Here is an 8,782-nt window from a genome sequence, read left to right as displayed (position 1 = left end):
TCAGAGTGTTCTATACTGATTATAACACAATAAATTCAAGGTAATTCTAAATTAAATGCATCCCAGTTGAGAAGAATTCTCAGCCAGTGTTCTCTTTCAAAGATACCCCCCTGCCTCCACTTTTCTTTCTCCCTGAAAGGTTCAGATTCTAGGCTGTATAGGCAATGACAGCTGGGAAAACACTCAACAAAACGTGCTTTCAGCTGCCTCCAGAGGCCACATGAAGGCTTTTCCCTGCGAGCAGACATAAATGGCTTGAACTGTGCTTTGCTTTGCGTTTGTTTCCATTCTGGGTCTGCTCTCCTTTGCTAAGTGCCCACATCAAGAAGGTCCCTCTGATAGTGACAGTTGAAATGTCGATTCTTTTTTTTTTTATAGCAATGAAAGGATTTTTTTCAATTACAATTGACATTCAATATTATTTTATATTAGTTTCAGGTGTACAGCATAGTGATTCGACATTGTGGGGACAGCCCCAGAGAGCAGTTTCCAGGCTCTCGGCCTCACGTGGAAAGGTGCTAGCTCGGGTAGTAGTTGGCTGTCAGCTTAGCCAGTTAGACAATTGGTCCCCGATATAACTGCCGCGGCTGCGTTAGGGAGTGAAGTCAAGGAGAGAGTCGGTCGGTTGGCAGAAAAGCAGAGAGCAGGTTGCACGTCGTGTGAATCCAGCCTCCAGTGAGACTATAGCGGACTATGACTCCCCTACCTATGGCTCCGTGGGTGTTCCTTTTTGGCCTCACCATATCCTGCGTTCTTATGTGGGGAGCGGGACCAGAGGCCCCGCAGGCCGCCCCACGCGACAGACATTTATATAAGTTACTAAGTAAATGTCTGTTTCTTGAGCCATGTTTTTCTGAGGTCCCTTACCCACATGAGTAGGTAGGGGACTGCTCATAGAAGCTACCATGGATTTAGGTGTTAGGAGTTTTAACTAGAACTATTCATATGTATATGTAGCAGTAAATCATATGAGAAAATCCTAAAGACTTGGAGTTTGTGGGATTTTAAACAGTAGGTATCTAGCAAGTTGCCTTGAAGCAGTCATTTAACGATTATTGAATTGAGTTAAATGGGTTCAAAGGGTTTCTGTGCCAAAAAGGGACTAACAAGGCACTCCAGCAACAGCAGAGGCTAAAACCCAGTGTTTGGCTTTACTGGATTTAACATGTAGAACGGAAAAAAAGACACAAGCATGTGAAATAGGAAAATAACAAGAAATATTTAAATAATAGTATACAGCACAATAACATGTTGCATTTTGAAACATGACTCTAAATCCTTTGACACTTTTCTCATTGAAAGGTGGTGTCATGAAGAGATTCAGCTTCCGTTCCTCGCACGGTAACGCAGGATATGATGAGGCCATAAAGTAACACCAACAGAGCCATAGATAGGGGAGTCATACCACTGTATTCTCTCTGGCGGCTGGGTTGGAGAACCAAAAGCAAACATCCGCCAATACCTCAACAAGGGGTCTTCCTGCACCCCAGTCTCACTGGTAGCTGGGCGAGACACACAATATAGGTTCCACACGATGTGCAACGCACCGTCCGCTTCTCTGCCAACCAACCAACCTCCTAGCGTAGCCACGGCAGTTATATTAGTGGCTAATGGCTAACTGGTTACAGCTGACGGCCAACTAGCCACAGCTGATGGCCATCTACTACCTGGGCCAGCACCTTTCCACGTGAGACCGAGAGCCTGGAAATGGCTCTCTGGGACTCTGTCCCCACAGGTAGGGTCTATGTCCCCTCCCCTTAAATCTGGATAACCTTGTTTCCACCAATAAAACATGGCTGAAGTGACACTATGTGACACCAGAAGCTAGATTGAAAAAGGATATGCCACTTCCTCCTGGCTCTTTTGAATGACACCTCTTGGAATGTTCCCTCCCAGGACACAACTACCATGTTGTGAGAAGTCCAGGACACTTGGAGGGGTCACATGTATGTGCTCTGGTTGACTGTCCAGCTGAGCCCAGCCTTTGATGCTTCCCAGCCAAGGCCCCAGACACTATGGAGGAGAAACAGGCCATCCTTGTGCCCTGTCCAAATCCCTACCCCACAGGATCTGTGAACACAATAAAGCAGTTATTTTACACCACCAAGTGGGGGATGATTTTAAATAGTAGGTAACCAGCAAGTTGCCTTGAAGTAGCCATTTACCTAGCCAGAGTAATTGGCACCCACCTCAATTCCAAACAAACCATTCAAATTGTATTACAGAAGTTCAGCAGAGAGTCCAATATAGATTACTCAATAAACATTTCGTTGAAAACAGAGATGAAAACACTTTGTGCTGGGTGGGAGAGAAGAAGCGTGGAGAGAAAAGTGGCAGCCCCAAAGCTGGAGGCAGGCAAGGGACATGTGTGATTCTCCGTGGAGTGAATAAACCAAATGGCCCGCAGGAAGGGGCCTGGCAGGAAGTATGGAGTTACGAGGGTAGAAAGGAAGGTTGGTGTCAGACTGCAGGGTGACTGTATCGCCCTTTCAATCTTAACAAACACATGAGGGACCATCATATATCGGTCACAGTCCCAAACACAGGGCTCCAGGCATTCATTATAACACCCACCTACCATTCTCCTGCTCTGAGCATTTCACAGTGCAGGTCAGTGGTTTTAGGGTTAATCTTAAATCCTCATATGAACAAAAGGCACCTGATTAGATGCAGGCTTCCCCACTTGCCTTTGTAGATGGCCTTAGAGGCCACATCAAAGAGTTTGGATTTTCCCTATAAGTGATAGGGGAGGGCTTCTTAAAACATGACTCCAAATCCTTTGGCACTTTTCTCATTGAAAGGTTCCCCAATAAAGTCCTGTTCCCCTTCCCCAACTTTAAAAAAAAAGAAAAAGAAAAAAGAAAGGTGGTGTCATGAAGAGACTCAGCTCCTGCTCCCCCCGCACAGTAACGCAGGACATGGTGAGGCCATAAAGGAACACCCACAGAGCCATAGATAGCCATTAATACTAGCTTAGAAATTTCAAAGTTATCTTTTAAAAGATGGCCTTGGAAGGAAGGAGCAGTATATATACAGGTGGGGGGGGGGGGAGAGAGAGAGAGAGAGAGAGAGAGAGAGAGAGATCATTTGGAGCCATTATTATAATCCAGGTCTGAAGAATGTTAGAGACGAAAGGACAGAGATGTTGTTTTTTAAAAAAGACTTAAAAGTGCTTATTAATGGAAGCCTGATGGAAAAATGTTAGCAGGAAAGGACAGAGATTTTGTTTATTTAAAAAAACTGAAAAGAGCTTATTATTTAAAGGGTCATGTAAAAAGGGTCATCATTTAGGCATATTTTTAAGGGCATCCTGAGAGAGAAATGGTGTAGATGAGCACATTTCCGTTAATCTCTCCAATAACCTCATGGGATGGCTGAGGGGAGACTCAGGCTGAACTGGAATCAGAACATCACTGTCTGTAAAGCCAGGTGTCCCCTCAGGGCATGTTCGCTATCCCTGGGGCTCAGAACCAATTGGTGAGTAGCTATTTTCATACAGTATTAAAATGAAGGAAGGCAGCAGCTGAAAGCTGTGAAACACAGCTCATCTGCAGAAGCAGTCTTCTGGTTTCAGAGCCCAGCTTTCTGCCACCGCCCTGAGAGGAGTCAGGGAGTATGGAATGCTTCCATGGCTACCTCTCAGCCGGAGGGACAGAAGTGAAGTTCTTTCATTTTATAGATGCAGTGAAGTACATTTTGGGGGTTAACCATCAACGGTTGCTGTGAATCCACCCAGAAATAACATCTTTAAGTTGGAGGGTGGACTTTGTAGGAAAAGGAAAGAGGTCAGGGTTTGGGGTTTCAAAGTTCTAGACAGTTTTGAATGGAATCTCTTCAATTGCATTCCTATTAGGTTGTTCAGACCACACGTGAGGAATGAAAAGACTGTTCATAACTCATTCCTTTAAAATGCTACAAAAATTTCCAACATATAAAATAGTTGAGAGAAAAACAAACGAAATACCCAGATTTAGCAAATCTTCATTTTGCTATATTTCAGATCTTTTTCCCTTTAGAAGTAAAATGGTACCGATTCAGCTAAAGCCCTGTCACAACCCTCTCTCATCTCAGGCCTCCTTCCAGCCTCAGTGATAACCACTCCCCTGAATTTGATGTGTACCCTTCTCATGCATGTTTCTAGTCTTTAACTTCCTGTGTGTGCATAAACAGCTTAAATTATTGTTTTAAATGTTTTTAAATTTGACCTACATATTATCATACTGTACCCATGACTTGTTGTTGACATATCTTTGCTCTTTCTATTAGCATTTCCCCAGTTGCTAGTAGGGTTGAATATCTCTTCATATGTGGATTTCCTCTTTCGTGGATTGTCTGCTCGCAAAACTTTGCCAGTTTATTTTTTTTTTCTAGTGAGCTGTCTTTATTTTAAATTTCTTTTTAGAAGTTCTTTTATTCCACTTGAAAAATAAGTAATATTTGAAAACTACTAAAGCGTACATCTAGCGTGTAGATCAAATAGAAAGAATAATAAAACAAACCTACCAGTCTGCTGAAGCAATAAAACATGGCCAGCTCTTTGAAACCGGAATTGCCGCTCCAGCTGCACCCCTCCCCCTCCCCAGAGACAAGTAATCTTCAGTCTTCTCTTCTATAGGCTTATTACGTGTGTTTGTGCACATTCCCATATTGTTTGGCTTCCCACGCTTCTGAAAACTTTACATAAAATATATCATGTTGTATGTATTCTTTGGCAACTTGCTTTTTTCTGTTAATAGTACTTTGGTGAATCTTTCTTCTTGGCATTTATAGCTGGAGGTTTATTCACTTTCACTAATAATTAATATTCCATTGTATATCCCAACTGATTGATCCATTCTACTGTTGAGGGACATTTGCATTGTTCCTCATGCTGTTCTGAGCGTGCTTGTCCATGTCCCCTGGAGCACATGTGCAGGGTTTCTCTGGGGCATCCTACACCTGGGAGTGAGATTGCAGGCTCATATGTGCATCTCGAACTTCAGATATTGCCGGATTGTTTTCCAAAACCATTGTTCCAGTTGAGACTCCCATTAACAAAGTATACTTGTTCTCACTTTTGCCAATACTCGATTCTGTCAGATTCTTTTTTGTCACCTTTGCCAATCTGGTGTATCTGTAATGATGTCTCCTTGTGTGATGATTTGTATTTCCCTAACAATTTTTTATATAATCTGGGCATTAATCTGTTATCAGTTACACGTATTGAAATTGTATTCTTCCAGTCTGTGCCTTTTCATTTTTCATCAACTTTATTGAGGTGTAGTTATGTAAAATAAACATAACCAATTTTAACCCTACAATTTGATGATGTTTGACAAATCTATGCAGTTGTGTAATCACTACAATTATGGTATAAAATGTTTCCTTGTCCCCAAAACTTCCCTTGTGCCCCAGTCAATACCCTGCCCCCATTTCCAGTCAAAGGCAAGCATAGATCTGCCCTCAGCAACAATAGTTTGCCTTTTCCCGAATGTCATACTATAAACAGACTCATCTAGTATGTCTGGCTTCTTTCATCTAGCATAATGCTTTTGAGACTTACCCATGTCGTGCCATCTATCAATAGTTTTTTTTTTTTTAATTGTCAAGTAGTATTTCATTATATGGACATATGACATTTGTTTATTCAGTTACCAGTTGATAGAAATTTAGGCTATTTCTAGTCTGTGGCTATTACAGATAACATTATTATGAACATTTAGGAACAAGTTAGTGTTTGAACATAAATCTTAATTTCTCTTGGGTAAATCCCTAGGACTAGAAGGGCCAAGTCATATGGTATGTGTATATTTACCTTTATAAGACCCTGACAAACTGTTTCCAAACTGCTGAATTGTTTCCCATCTTGCACTTCCACGAGCAGCATATGAGAATTCTGTGGGTTGTTTTTCTTTTCCTTAAACAAGAAGTTAGTGGTGTCTTTTTTATACAGAACTTTAAAATTGTAACATAATCTGATATATCAATCTTTTTCTTTATAGCTGGTGCTTTTGGGGATTTATGAAATCCTTCATTACTTGGTTCTTCATGTTGTGACTCCCCCACTTATAATTTTTCCTGAGAAGATTATTAGATATTTTTTTCTTCAGAAAGTCTTTTTTGACATTTCCCCATAGCAGTTCACAGGCAATGTACACTTAACTTACTATGTCCCATAATACAGCATTTGTTGTCATTATAGAATAATGTGACCTGAAATTGAGGCTAAGAGCTCAAAGTATTCAATTAAGAAAATTACATTTCATGTAATTGGAAGTCTCTGAAGAATTCTAGTTTTCTCAATTCAGTTCAGAATGGAGTTCAGTAATGCTTTAAAACACAGATCAGCAAATGTTTTCTCTAAAGGACTAAATAGCAAATATTTTAGGCTGTGCAGACCATATGGTCTCTGTCCCAACTACTCAATTCTGTTGTAATACAAAGCAGCCGCTGATAATATATAATGAGTAAGTGTGGCTATGCTTCAATAAAACTTTATTTATGGACACTAAAATTTGAACTTCGTATAATTTTTATGTGGCATAAAATAATATTCTCTTTTGATTCTTTCCAAACATTGAAAAATAGATAAAAACTAAGTTTTGCTTGCAGGCCATAGAACAACAGGCAGACAGCCAGATTTGGCCCATACATGTACTGCCAACTCCTGATTTAGAATACAGTCCTCTTGACATCACTGGAAGGAAACTGGGTAATATCATCTTCCCCATTTTGCACAGTAAAGCATTAGAACCCAAAGAAACTTTAGAGTTCATCCAGTTTAGTTTCCCTCTCCTCTCTTTCCTCCACTTTATAGATAAGGAGATTTTGGTGCACAGAGGGAAAATGCCTGGCTTTAGGCTACATCTTGTTTTAAGTCTTATCTACCTTCCTCTATTCAATTCCAAAAACAAAAATTTAAAACTGTATCCATAGCCACAAAATCCTTCTGCCACATTCTCATCTCATCAGCAATTAATTTTCTTTTAATATCCTAAAGCAACTTGTTCTAATAAACCACCTTAAAATTAAGGACTCACTGAGCTCAAGTCTTGATATTTAATTGGTATCATTAAAACCTGGACAATGCAATTAACTGACAATTGCCTTGTAAATTTGAGATTTTGATTAGTGGGGTGACATGGTGATATCTATGGGAAAAATTATACAGAGAATTAAAATTGGTTACACACTAAAATACCATCAAGGTACCCAAATCTCAGAAAGCCTATGGAAGATCTCCACAGCAAATTTTATTCCAGAATTTCAAGGACAAAATGGCAGTTCAGTTATAAATAGGAATTGTTTTTGCAGGTTGGGCTGAGGCCAATGGGGTTCGCTGGATTGGGGGAGGAGGCTCCAGGCCAGAGGTTAGCGCTCTCCCGGCAGCGAACATTTCCAGGAAAGCAGAGTCCTTGCCTCTCCTTCACAGCTGTGTCCCCTCCAATCCAGAGTCTGGGACATACTGGTACTCAGTAAATGATGGCTGAAAGATCAACATCAGTCTGCGAGAGGTGAGTCCTGGGAACTTTCTCTGAGTTTTCATTCCGGCAGCATTGAGACCAGTCTTTAAAAAACAATCTTAAAGGGCGGCCGGGTGGCTCAGTCGGTTACACTGCAGGCTCTGAACAACAAGGTTGCTGGTTCGATTCCCACATGGGATGGTGGGCTGCGCCCCCTGCAACTACAGATTGAAAACAGCGACTGGACTTAGAGCTGAGCTGCGCCCTCCACAACTACATTGAAGGACAATGACTTGGAGCTGATGGACCCTGGAGAAACACACTCTTCCCCCAAATTCCCCAATTAAAAAAAAATTAAAAAACAAAACAAAACAAAAAAAGAATCTTAAAAGATGTTTTCCCCAACCAGGAGCCTGATCAGAAGGTGGTCTCAGAAGGTGGTCACCTAAACACCACCAGATGACTATCTTCTCATCTGCCCTTAGCCTGCCACTTACATTTGGAGTTACCATACACACCAGGTGCCATGCATGCATTGATAGTACAAGCTGTTAAAAAATTGAAAATTCAAGAAGGGCAACCTTTGTGTTTCTGAATGAGTCAGAAGTGTTTAAAATGCAGACACTTACAAAAAGTCCTAGGAATGATAAGTTCCCAGAATAATTTATTACCTACACATGTCAATTTTCTTGGGAAATTCGAATTCTCAATGAACATTAATGGTCATCTACATCTTTTAGGTGATTTCCCCCATTTTACAGATAGCCATTCAGCAGAAGTTAAATGACTTGCTGCCAAGGTCCTATGGAGAATATAAATCTAAATAATTCATGATTTCAGCTCATTCTCCTGCTATTTGTTATAGTGAAATGGAGGGAGGTTGGGTGATGGTTTCGACTGGCTTCCCACCGGCTTCCTCGGTGACTGACTGTATATTCCCTGCTCTCTGCTACTCCCTGTTGATTTGAAAAGGAAAGTGTGGCTCTTAAGACCACATTTCTCTAAGTTAGAACCTGGGAGCAGCAGTGTCAGCATCATCTCCAAACTGGCAAGAAATCCAAATTATGGGGCCCCACCCCAGAACACAATTAGAAAATTTGGGGCGGGGGGAGGATCAGGAGTCTGTGTGTTAACAAACCTCCAAGTAATTTGGCTGCAACTTGACAATACTTTTCTGTGTTAGGTTCTAATGTCCTGGCCTCCTACTCATTGTAAAAAATGATAAAGTGTCTTCCCACTGCTTCTGTCCTCAGGCCTCACATGTGGTATATGTCACTATGCCATACACAAAGGGCTTTCACGTCCATTCATTCTTTCAGAGGGACAGCTCTGTGAAGTCA

The sequence above is a fragment of the Rhinolophus sinicus genome, linkage group LG09 (assembly GCF_036562045.2).
Source record: "Rhinolophus sinicus isolate RSC01 linkage group LG09, ASM3656204v1, whole genome shotgun sequence".
In the NCBI taxonomy this organism is placed as follows: domain Eukaryota; kingdom Metazoa; phylum Chordata; class Mammalia; order Chiroptera; family Rhinolophidae; genus Rhinolophus; species Rhinolophus sinicus.
Note: the sequence above shows the minus strand (reverse complement) of the source record.